This window comes from Puma concolor, chromosome C2 (assembly GCF_028749965.1).
Source record: "Puma concolor isolate L17-30 chromosome C2, mPumCon1.1.hap2, whole genome shotgun sequence".
Taxonomy (NCBI): domain Eukaryota; kingdom Metazoa; phylum Chordata; class Mammalia; order Carnivora; family Felidae; genus Puma; species Puma concolor.
In genome coordinates, this window is record NC_141675.1 from 41,882,840 (window position 1) to 41,896,093 (window position 13,254).

The 13,254-nt window shown below is 36.9% G+C and overlaps 1 long non-coding RNA gene across 3 annotated transcripts in view; it reads left to right on the forward strand.

Moving 5' to 3' along the window:
• The first annotated feature begins 4,825 nt into the window (after window positions 1-4,825).
• The window catches only part of LOC147577213 (uncharacterized), a 410,290-nt gene continuing 401,861 nt past the window's right edge, over window positions 4,826-13,254 (forward strand). Inside the window, exon 1 of one of the 3 annotated variants that reach the window (XR_015240031.1) lies at window positions 4,826-5,208. This is a non-coding gene — a long non-coding RNA (uncharacterized LOC147577213). The remainder of the gene's footprint in view (window positions 5,209-13,254) is intronic. The other 2 variants (XR_015240030.1, XR_015240032.1) reach the window with 2 other exon arrangements.

Below are 13,254 nucleotides of genomic sequence, written 5' to 3' on the forward strand. Positions count from 1 at the left end.
AGCTATAGCAGCTTTAAATTATATTATTATAGTGTTAAACTATATAAGCATTTAAATCCAAACTATATCAGTATATAAATTGAATGTACATGAGCTAATGCTTCAATTTATAAACAAAGTTCTAATACTGGATTGAAAATGCTTAACTCTATGCTAATTACAAAGGGATATTTTAAATATCACAACCTGAAACACTGGTTTAAAGTGAAAGATTGGAGGGAGGAGTTCAAATGGCGAAGTAGAAGGACTCTGGGCCTTCCTGTCCTTCATACACAGCTGTATTGAGGTCAGATGACTTGGAACACCCAGGAAATCGATCTGCAGAGTGGCGGAAGGATCTCCATGGAGGGAGACAGTGTGGCACGTGCAAGGTGCATGGAAGTGAATTGGAGGAGAGAAAAACAGTTCTGCAGAGGGGAGGGAACTCTTTACATGGAGAGACAAAAGGGAGAGAATGAGAGGGGTTGAGAAAGTGCAACATCAAGTTTGCACAAGAGGCAAACCTCTCTACGGACTGGGGAGCCATAAGTATTGAGCATCACATATTTTTTTTTCCTTTTTCTTTTTTGCAAACAGCATTATGGGGCTCAAACTGAGGTTTTGGAAGTGCGTGACTTTCTTTGGAGCGGAGCTGTGGCACATTCCTGGGGAGGAAGGAGCTGGCCCTGGAGTGCATAGGGTGGTGTAGGGATCTCTAGGGAGCACTGGGAGTGAACATTCCACTTCCTGGATGGCTTTTGGAAGGAGGTTTGTTGCCTCCCCAAGGACAAAAGACCCTGCAGGTGCCAACAAGCGGCCTTTCATCAGCAGGGCACAGAGGCTCATCCAGAGCGAATATAAGCTTTGCTGCTTTTAGTGGTGCTACACCATAGATCCTGCAAATGTGGGACCATTTTTTTTTCTGGAACAAAGGATTTCAGACAAAGAGTGGAGAGGTTCTACTCCAGAGGAGGAGGGGTGGGTCCGCCCGGCGCCAGGTCCTTTAAGACTTTAAGACTTTGAGTTTTGAATCCCAGCCACACGCCAAAGAAAAAAAATGTGGGAGATTTGTGGTGCAGGGCGAGCTGACTGCCCTCGCAAGGGTGTTAGGGCTGCCTGAACAGTGAGGGGTGTGAGATCCCCCGTCCAGGGTCAAGAGATTGGGGTGGTGCCATTTTACCCCCAACACCAACACGGTGGGACTTCAGAGAGCAGCATAGTGGCCTCCAGTGGAAGCAGGATCACTTGCACCAAACCCCGTCGCCCTCTGCCTGGCGACTGCTTATTTGCTGGGCAAGACTAAGTCAACACAGCAGGCCTCTGCTCCAGACAACCAATACAGGAAGCACCCCACATATGGGAAGGGAAGGAAAAATAAGATAAAAACAGAGAGGGAGACAGACCATAACAGACTCTTAAGAATCGAGAACAACCTGAGAGTTGCTAGAGGGGAGGTGGGTGGGGGGGATGGGCAAAATGGGTGATGGGCATTAAGGAGAGCACTTTTGGGGATGAGCACTGGGTGTTACATATAAGTGATTGAATCACTGGGTTCTACTCTTGAAACCAATACTACACTGTGTGTTAACTAATTTGAATTTAAATAAATAAATTAAAAACATTATGTAAAGCATTTCCAGATCAACACATATTTACAAGGTGTCTGCTCATTCTATTTTAAATAAAAGCCAAGTGTAAAAAAAATTTAAAAAGTAAAGTAAAAGGTTGGAGATATCTGTGTATCTATCTATCTATCCCAAACACTAACCAAAAGAAACTGGTGGGGGTTGTAGAAATATCGAACAGAGTATATTTTAAGTCAAGAAACATTATAAAAGATAGAGACATTGCATAGTGATTAGTCAATTCAACCAAAAGATTAAAGAATCCTAGTGTTAAATCAAGCTAATAACACAGTTTTGGAATGGATAAGTTGAGTAAAATCAAAGAAAATATGAGTAAAACAACAAACCTAGTTGTAGATATATTTAAAAAAATTTTTTATAGTTTTGTTAAAATACAATAGACATAATAAAACAAATATATTTAAATTGTACAATGTGATAAATTTTGACATATGTATACACTCATGAAAACACCATCACAAGGATAAAGAATATATTCAGCAACACCTTTCTAAAGTTTCATTGTGTCCCACCATTGTCCTTTCTCCTCACTCTTCCTTGCCCCCTCATCCCTAAATAAATAATCTAAACCATTTAATAATTTCCTTTCTATTATTAAAATTGCCTTTCATTTTCTAGAATGTTATATGAATGGAAGCATGACTTCTTTCACTTAGCATAGTTTTTTTTAGATCATCCATGTTAGTGTATCATTAATCAATTTCTTCTTGTTGAGAATATTCCATTGTGTTGATATACCAAAATTTTTTAATCTATTAATTATTGACAGACATTTTCCACTTTTTAGTTATTACAGATAAGACAGCTATGAACATTTATGTAGGAATCTTTGGGCACAAGCTTTCCTTTCTGCAGAGATAACTAGAAGTGGAATAGCTGTGTCAGATGGTTGGTGTGTGTTTAACTTAAGAAACTGCCAAACTGATTTGTGAATTGATTGCATCACATTCCAAACCAGCAGTATATGAGAATTCCGGGTGTTCAATCCCCATAATAAAACTGGGTATGGTCAGTGATTTTTAATTCTACCCATCCTAGTGGTTGTGGAATAGTATCCAATTGTGGTTTGAATTACATTACCCTACTGATTAATAATGCCAAATACCTTCTCATATGCTTATTTTTCTTCAGTATATTAGCTGTGGTGTAGTGTCTGTTCATGTCTCTTGCCCATTTTAAAATTGTGTTGATTGTCTGAATTTGGTATCATTAATGCTGACTTCACATAATAAATTGGAAAGTGTTCCATCTTCCTTAATTTTCTAGGAGCGTATGTATAATTTTGGTATTTCTTCCTTAAATACTTGGTGGAATTTACCAGTGAAACCATATGGGTCTATAGTTTCCTTTGCAAGAATTTTTTTAAACTATAAATTCAAGTTAATTACTAGCTACAGTTCAATTCATATTATCGATTTCTTCTTTAGTGAGCACTACTACTTTGTGTCTTTCAAAGAATGTAACCATTTCATCTCAGTTGTCAAATGTGGCATAATATTTTTTTTCATAATATTTCCACATTGTATTTTAAGTAACTGTAGAATCTGTAGTGATGTTTTCTCATTTATGCTATGGGTAATTTATGTTCTCTCCCCTTTTTTTTTTTCCAGTTAGTTTGGCTAGAAGTTTATCAGTTTATTGATATTCAAAGAATAAGCTTTTACTTTTACTGACTTTTCTCTATTGATTTGTTGTTTTATTTCTGTGTTTGTGGTCTTATGCTTATGATTCCTTTCTACTTACTTTGAGTTTCATTTCCTCCTTTTGCCCCCTAGTTTTTAATAGTTTATGAGGTCATTTTGAGATTTTTCTTTTTTTGTAGTGTAGATATTTAGTTCTATAAATTTCACTTAAGTACTCTTGTGTTGCTGGAATAAATCCTACTTGATCATAATGTATAATTCTTTTTATAAATGCCGAATTTGTTTTGCTAGTGTTTTATTAAGGATTTTTGCATCTATGTTCATAAGGGATATTGATCTATTGTTTTCTTACAGTGTTTTACAATTTAGTATCAGGATAATGCTAGCATCTTAAAATGAGTTGGGAAGAGGGGTGCCTGGGTGGCTCAGTTGGTTAAGCATCCTACTTCACCTCAGGTCATGATCTTGCAGTTCGTGGGTTCAAGCCCTGTGTCCGGCTCTGTGTTGACAGCCTGGAGCCTGCTTGGGATTCTGTATCTCCCTCTCTCTGACCCTCCCCTGCTCATGCTCTGTCTCTCTCTGTCAAGAATAAATAAACATTACAAAAATTTAAAAAATGAGTTGGGAAGTGTGCCCTCCTCTTCTATTTTCTGGAAAATTTCGTGTAGAATTAGTATTCCTTCCATAAATTCACAAAGCAGGCATCAGGGCGTGGACTTTTGTTGGTGGGAAGATTTTTCACTCCACACTCAATTTCGTGAACTGACATAGGGTTATTCTATTTGCCTATTTCTTGAGTGAGCTTTGCCAGATTGTGTCTTTCAGAGATTTTATTTGCATACAGCTGTGTTTAACATTATCATATTATCCTTTAATGTCTGTAGGCTTTGCAGGGACCCTCCCCTGCTTTTACTCCTACAAATAGTAATACTGTCTTCTCTCCTTTTTTCCTGGTTTCTCTGACTAGAGAGTTATCGATTTTATTGATGTCTTCAAAGAGCCAACTTTGAATTTCATTGACTTTTCTCTGTTTTTTTTTTTTTTCTCACTTGTTTACGATTTCATTGATTTCTGCTATCTTTATTATTTCCTCTTTTCTTGCTTTGGGCTTCATTTGTCCTTCTTTCTCTAGTTGTGTTTTAGGAGGAAGCTGAATTAACCGACTTAGGACCTTTCTTATTTTCTAATATAAACACTATTCTCTACATGTCCCTGTAAGCCTGCTTGCGAGAGTTCCCTGGCCTCCCCCAGGGATAGCACACCTGTGCTTTGTATCGGAGCAGTGCACGACTCGGATTCCGCGCTCAATCCGGTTTCCTGCCTTCTGAGGCAGTTGGTGCCGCTTTACTGCTCTCTCAGCAGCAGCAGCAGCAGCAGCAGATACCTCGGCCTGGGTGGCGGTTGTGAGAGGGATTGTTTGTTTCTCTGTTCGGGGCTTTGGGTGCGGGCAGGTGGGCATTCCTGTCTCCCACGTAAGTGCAGGCAGCTTTTACCTCTCGGCTTTTCAGCAGCGGTTTCCCTTTACCTAAAGCAAGGGCTACAGCCTGGCCATTCCATCCCAAGGGGGCGGACACCTTTTGCTTCCACCCCTGCATCAGAGTCAGTTGATATTTACTGGAACCCTAGCGGTGAGAGCGCTCCCTGCTTCTCCAGGCGCAGCGGAAGGCTTTCGCTTCCTTCGAGAGCCGGCTCCAGGAAGTGGGCGGGGTTTTACGACGGCCGGAAAGACAGTTCCAGCGGTGTCCTGCTCTGCGCCCGGGAGCGCAGGGTTTAGAGCCAGGGAAAAGCGATCTGAATGAATGTAGGCTCCGTTTCTGTCTGGGGCTCCCATGAATTCCATGAATTCCACGCTTTTCCAGCTAGTGATGGGTTTGTGAAATTGTTACTTTTCTTCTTACTCCCTTGTGGCTGCCGCGTCTCCCTCCAGTGCTGTTTAAAAGGTAAAACAGTTTGTGTCTCTAGCTCCTCAGGAGTACACACCTTTTTGAAATTCAGTTCATCTGGTTGCCTTTTGACTTCAGCTCTCTGGCTAAAAAAAACAAAAAAATGATTTGGGGGATTATTTGGATTTTCCTCACTGTGTGAAGTGATGTTCTCTTGTGGTTTTCTGCATCTAAGCAGAAACATGATATATTTGGTACATCCATTAGGAAAAAATAAAGGCTGAAAATCAATTAAAAAATGCTTATTTATTTTGAGAGAGCCAGCGGAGGAGGGGCAGAGAGAGAGAGAGAGAGGAACAGAGAATCTGAAGCAGGTTCAAAAACTCAAACAGCAGATGCTGGGCTCAAACTCACAAACTGAGATCATGACCTGAGCAGAAGTCCATAGCTTAACTGACTGAGCCACCCAGGCACCCCTGAAAATCAATTTCTAATACATATCTCAAGAAATTAGAAGAAAAACAAATGTAATCTAAATTAATAAAATAATAAAGTAAGAAAAAATAATAAAAAGTAAACATATAATTGAGATAATCAACCAAGTCAAAAGTGTGGTATTGTTGAAATCATTAAATAATGAATCAAACCTCTGACCAGAGAAGGAAAAAATAAAATGTACAAAGTTCAGAAATGAAAAAGGGAACAATACAATTTTTGCAGGAATTTTAAAAGATAATAAAGTTGACATTATGAACACATACCTGCTACTGAATTTCACAATATAAATTAAATGGACAATTTCCTTTAAAAGCAAAATTCACCAAAACCAATACAAGAGGAAATAGAAAATCTGAATAGTCTTATATCTACCAAATATATTGGATGCATGATTAACAATCTTCACATACATACACCTTTCCCTGCATAAAAAAAAAAAAAAAAAATAGGTCTAAGTGATTTATTGTTGAACTTACGATACTTTTGTAAAATAGATAATGTTAAAGAGAATAGAGAATGAAAAAGAAATTTTCCTACCTTGGTTAGTGCATAGATTAATAACAGAAGCTGGACAGAAATTTCAAAAAAAAATCTATAAACTAATGACTCTCATGAACAAGGATGTGATGATTCAAAGCAAATTATTATCAAATTCATCAAGCAGTGTATAAAAAGATGAGACTTTGGGAACAATTTGGTGTTAGGAAATTTGAGATTGCTTTAACATTTTAAAATCAGCCAGTGTAACTTCCCACAGTAACAAAATAAGGAAGAAAATCGTATAATTTTTCAATAGATGTAGAAATAGCATTTGGTAAATTATAACATTTCTTTATGATAAAAAATAAGTTATTTGTAAGCAAAGAGTAAGCTTAAAATTACTTTAAAGGTATCTACAAAAATAGAGTATATGGCATATTAATTGGTTATAAATATTAAAATTTTTTCCTCAGAGACTGGCACTTACCATATTTATTCATCACTATCCCAGATATCATATCATGGCCATTGTAATGAAGCAAGACGAAAGATATAAAGCTTAGAATAGAAGAAATAAAGCTATAATTCACCCAGAGAATGATGTGAAGAATAGAAAAATTCTAAAAAAATATAAACCACTAGATTTAGGCAGTGAATTTAGCAAGAAATTAAATCAATTAAAAACCAAACTGGAATGTAGAATTTTTTAAGAATGATACATTGACAACAGTATCCATGCAAACAGGCATGTAAGATATGTAAGATATAAAAGAAGTGAAAGGCTATGTACCTTGAATGAATAGGAAAACCCAGCAGTCAATTTTTCCCCAATTGTTTTACAGATGTCACAGGTAGATGCAAAATAATTATGAAGTTAATTGCCCATTTTATTCATATACTTTATAACTTTATGTTTTCATAAATTTACTTATGTTACATATATAAGTTTATACATATCAAATATGTAATAAAACTAGCAAAAAATAAGGGATATAATATACTTGTGTCATATAGCAATGACAAATAATTATTAAAATTAAAAAATTTAGTTTAAAATTTTTTTTTTTCAACGTTTATTTATTTTTGGGACAGAGAGAGACAGAGCATGAACGGGTGAGGGGCAGAGAGAGAGGGAGACACAGAATCGGAAACAAGCTCCAGGCTCTGAGCCATCAGCCCAGAGCCCGATGCGGGGCTTGAACTCACGGACCGCGAGATCGTGACCTGGCTGAAGTCGGACGCTTAACCGACTGCACCACCCAGGCGCCCCAAAAAATTTAGTTTTACAAAATGAATTTACACCAATCAATAAATATGAGATGAACAGAACAATTTTTTTTTAAAACCTGAAACAGGCATCTTACTGGAAAAATATTCAAAATGGATTATACTACAAAAATGAGTGGTCAGTCTCACATTTAATTGGACAGTATACAAAATAAAAAGTGCATGCAAAAACCAATTTTCCCTTAATAGATTGGCCAAAACTTTATATCTAGTAGGTGTGTATATAGATACTACCATAGAATAGTGGCAATATTGTAAGGTGGTAGAACTTTCTTGAGAGTAGTAGGGCAATATCTTTCATAATTAAAAAAAATATATATATATATCATTTGACCTATACATTTATTAACTAGAATGTTATTCTAACACCTAGAACCAATGTTAAATAATTTGTGAAACATCTATTTTTTTGATAATAATTATCAGTAGAAGAGAGCTGGAAATACAATTCCTTTACAATTACATCCACAAAGCCTAGTCCGTATTGTGACAAATAGTGACATATTAGAAAATTTTCCACTAGAATTAGGAACAAGTCAAGAATCTACCAGTTTAACCAAATGAGGTGCATATGTATGTGTGAATATGGAATGGTCTTTAGGATATGTTAGTATTCTTAATGTTAGTATTCTTAATGTTGATACAAATTGGTATAAATTTTGTGGCAGGAAGTTAAGAGATCTTCCCTTTTAAGAATTTATGTATTTTATTTTATTTATTTTTTATTTAAAAAAAAATTTTTTTTTTCAACGTTTATTTATTTTTGGGACAGAGAGAGACAGAGCATGAACGGGGGAGGGGCAGAGAGAGAGGGAGACACAGAATCGGAAACAGGCTCCAGGCTCTGAGCCATCAGCCCAGAGCCCGACGCGGGGCTCGAACTCCCGGACCGTGAGATCGTGACCTGGCTGAAGTCGGACGCTTAACCGACTGCGCCACCCAGGCACCCCAGAGAATTTATGTATTTTAGTGGTGAACTAGGAGAGAAGTCATTTGATAATAGGAGATGTTGCATTCTTGGACATATGAGGAAATTAGGAAAGATAGACAATGGCTTCTGTGAGGAATGAGTGTGAAACACAGAAGAATGTCTGACTAGTATTTAAGTTTATGTTTATTCAACAAATATTTATTGAGGACCTGCTGTGCCAAGCAAAGGATATACCAATGAGTGCATAAGACAATGTCCCTTTCCTCCTGGAACCTGCATGGAATTCTTGCTTGATTTCAGAGACAGGGAATTTCTTTTGTCATGTTGTTATGAAGACATGAGGTACTCTCACAGAGCCATGCTGGTTTCAAGAGAAGTGTCATCTGCAGAAGGATTATGGTTATCCCCTCAAGGAGATACCACTTTTGTGAATACACCAACTTTTGTGCTTTGATAGTTTGGCTCTCAGTTGTCGTGGGCTAGGAATCCCAAGTTTCATAGCACTCTGTCAATGGCAGAGTCATATTGACTGGTCTTTCAATGCAAATATTTCGAATCAGATTGCTAATGTAACTTAGAAGGGAGAGTAGCTTTCCTAGGGATTTGAATACTCATGCCAGCATCATCAGTGCAGTTTCTCTTTGTAGTTGAACTTCTTGGTAACTCAAATTAGTTAGAGGGTTGCGTGGTGAATATTACACCAGGAAAAGAGGAATTATATGCATGGATTGCTTAACGGCAGGTTAAGTTGCAGGATACAAGTAGGTCACATGGAGTCATTCATCTCCGATATGTCTTGGGAGTTATTGGTGGAAAGTCTTTGCTTTCATATTCATTAAGGGAAAAACTTAGTGATTCTGAAAATCAAAATTTAGTGCCCAATCTCTCTCTCTTGCTGTGCTTCGATGTTGTATTAGTTATCCATAGCTGCACAAAAGTTACTCCCAAAACATAGCAGCTTGAAACAATGAACGTATTTATTATCTCATACACTTGCTGAGGGTCAAGAAATATGGGATTGGTTTTGCTGAGTGGTCCTGACTTAAAGTCTCAGGGGTCAAGCTACATACAGCCCAGGCTGCATTCTGTGAGGATGTGAATGGGGCTAGAGGATCTGTTTTTCAGTTCACTTAACTGGCTTAAGGGGGCTTCAGTTCCTCACCACATAGTTATCACCATAGAGTTGCATATGACATGAATTCCCCAGATTCAAGGAATTGAGAGAGATGTCGCAACCAAGACAGAAACCTCAGTCTTTTAGAAATTAGTCTTGGAGAAGGCATACTATCATTGCCGCCATTTTCTATTAGTCATTCTGACCAATGACTGCTGTTACAGTATGGGAGGGATCAAGTAAGGATTTGAATACCAGGACACAGGAGTTATCAGGGACCATTTTGGAAATGACCTACTACAGATGGGCACGGCTTCTGTTTTTCTCTTTGCTTCTAGATTAACCAGCCTGGCATTCACCCATTCTTCCTTATGCTATAGTAACACTATCCATTAGATTATTATAAAGTCACTTAAACCTTGCCTGAGAATCATCCTACCTCTTTGAGAAGACTTATTATGTGTTCCTCTTGAATTTTAATTCTTGATGAAAATCTTATTTCTTTCCAAGTTCTTGGGGGGCCAATATTTTTTTGTTAGGTAAATATGAAAATGTAGCCATACATGTGCATTAATGACTAAATCTTAAGAGATTCTAATGAATATATCACATTTTAGTTTGGCCATTTTCTTCACACTTTGTTTTATTCATTTGTCTTGTATCTCTTTAACATTAGTGATGAATGCTACTAACCCTTCTTTTTCCCATTGCTTTTTTGGGGGAGAGGAAGGCAAGATAGAGAAACAGTTAATTTTAAACTAACCTTTGAGTCTTTATGTAATATTTAAAAATATATGATTTCAAATTGGTATTAGAATGAAAGTTATGTGGGGCGCCTCGGTGGCGCAGTCGGTTAAGCGTCCGACTTCAGCCAGGTCACGATCTCGCGGTCCGTGAGTTCGAGCCCCGCGTCGGGCTCTGGGCTGATGGCTCAGAGCCTGGAGCCTGTTTCCGATTCTGTGTCTCCCTCTCTGTCTGCCCCTCCCCTGTTCATGCTCTGTCTCTCTCTGTCCCAAAAATAAATAAAAACGTTGAAAAAAAAAAAAAGAATGAAAGTTATGTAAAATGGGAATAAAAATATCACATTTAGATTTCATATATTGCATGTGGAAATATATACATATATACAAATATATGTAATCACTGAATGAAGATCTATAACTTGGTTAATATGTATTCTGTTCACTTTATATTAAAGGGCACTACTCACAAATACTAATAAAAAAGGGATGCTTTTGATAAACAACTCTAATGATCTGTTGGTAAACTTTGGTTTTAATGGAGGCCTGTGGAGCATGAAAGAGAAAACAAAACATCCCCGGAGAAGTAAATGTACTGCATATTGACATGAACTAAAAAAGAAGAAAAAAAAAAAAGCAAAAAAACAAGCCACAGGTTAATGATTTAAGAAATGTAACTTCTCAGTTAAAATATAATATATTATTCATGTGGCCACAATACAATAAAGTATTTTTCTATTTATTTTCTACAAATACTGTTGTATTTCTTACTGTAGTGAATATACCTGGAGAAATTAGATGTGAACACTTTATGGTTTTTAATAGTTCAGTTCCTCAGGAGAATTCTCCATCTTGATTATATATATAGATGACCATTGTTCATAGTATGGTAGAAGTATATGCAATTCCTAAAATCATAAGATAGTTCAGAGAAGCCAAAATAAAGAAATAGAAGAAAAATAGCCCTTAAACTTTAGTAACAATTTGTATGGTGACAAGTTTATTCAGAAATACCAAACTTTTTTACCCTATCTCTTGGAAATGATAGAACCACAAAGTGGGACTCCTAGAAAGGGAGTTTCATAAAATTCCATGAATCCCCTGTGTGAATCCTCTCTAGTCACATAATCCTAAATTTAGTCTTAATTTTTCTGAAAGAATGGAATTACTGTTCTTAAAGATGACTTCAGTGAACACAGTGATTGCTGCATCGAAGTATATATAAATAGTTTTTTAAAAGTGTTTATTTATTTTTGAGAGAGAGAGAGACAGAGTGCTAGTGGGGGAGTGACAGAGAAAGAGGGAGACATGGAATCCAAAAGCAGGTTTTAGGCTCTGAGCTGTTAGCACAGAGCCCAATGCAGGGCTCAAACCCACGAACTGCGAGATCATGACCCGAGCTGAAGTCAGACGCCTAACTGACTGAGCCACCCAGGTGCACTGATAAATACTTTGTAGAGGAAAGATCTTTTCTTTATAGTTTCAAATTAATATGACTTATTGACAAAAGCATAAATACACAGATTATATTTTTATTGTATAATGATATACTCTTCCATATTTGCTTATAATAATGATTTTACTTAAAAAAATTTTTTTAACATTTATTTATTTTTGAGAGAAAGAGAGAGCATGAGGGGGAGAGGGACCTAGAGAGAGGGAGACACAGAATTGGAAGCAGGCTCCAGGCTCTGAGCTGTCAGCATAGAGCCCGATGTGGGGCTCGAACTCATGAACCATGAGATCATGACCTGAGCTGAAGTCGGACACTCAACAGACTGAGCCATCCAGGCACCCCTGATTTTACTTTTTAATAGCAGCATATGTACAGAAGTGTTTGCCTCCTTGATCACAAACCAGTTTTTTAAAAGTTATAATTCCAGGTCTATTGAGATATCACTGAAATAAAATATTGTGTAAGTTTAAATTGTAGGAGCATCTGGGTGGCTCAGTCAGTTCAGCAGCCAACTCTTGATTTTGGCTGAGGTCATGATCCCAGGGTTGTGGGATCAAAGCCCATATTGGGCTCTGAAAATGAGTGTGGAGCCTGCTTAAGATATCTTCTCTCTCTCTCCCTCTGTCCCTTCCCCCTCTAAAAATAAAGAATAAAAAAATAAAATTAAAAAGAATAAAGTGTATATTGTGATGATCTGACACACACTACAAAATGACTACCACAGTAGTGTTAGTTAACCCTTCATGTAATTACCATTTCTTTTTTGTGATAAGAACAATTAAGACCTACTCTCTTAGTCTCTTTCAAGTATATAATTCAGTATTGTCAATTATGATTCCTGTGTTGTACATTAGAACCCCAGAACTTATTTATTGTATTACTGGAAGTTTAGATCCTTTGACGGATATCTCCCCATTTTCTCTAGTCCCTGGCAACCACCATTCTACTCTCTATTTACATTAGTTCATGTTTTTAAGATTTCACTTATAAATTATATCATACAGTATTTGTCTTTCTCTGTGTGACTCACTTAGCATAATACCCTCAAGTTCCATCCATGTTGTCATATGGCAGGATTTTCTTCAGTTTCATGGCTGAGTAATATTCCACTATATGTGTGTATGTATGTATGAATGTATACATATCCGATATATACACACCACATCTTCATCCATTCACCTACAGGTAGGCACTTAGGTTGTTTCCTTATTGGCTATTACAAATAATGCTATGAGAACATGGGAGTGCGTATATATCTTTGGGATCCTGATTTCATTTCCTTTGGATACATATCTAGAAGTGAAATTACTATATCATGCAGTTCTATTTTTAATATTTAAAGAAACCTCCACACTATTTTTTTAGGCTGGCTGTACCAATTCACATTCCTACTGATAGTGCACAAGGATTTCCTTTTCTTCCCATCCTTGCTTGTTCTCTTTCTCTCTGTCTTTTTTATAAAAGCCATTCGAATAGGTGTGCAGTTGTATGTTGTGGTTTTGGTATCCATTTCCCTGATGATTAGTGATGTTGAACATCTTTTCATGTACTTTTTGGCCATTTGTATGTCTTCTTTGGAAAAATTGTTCATTAATTT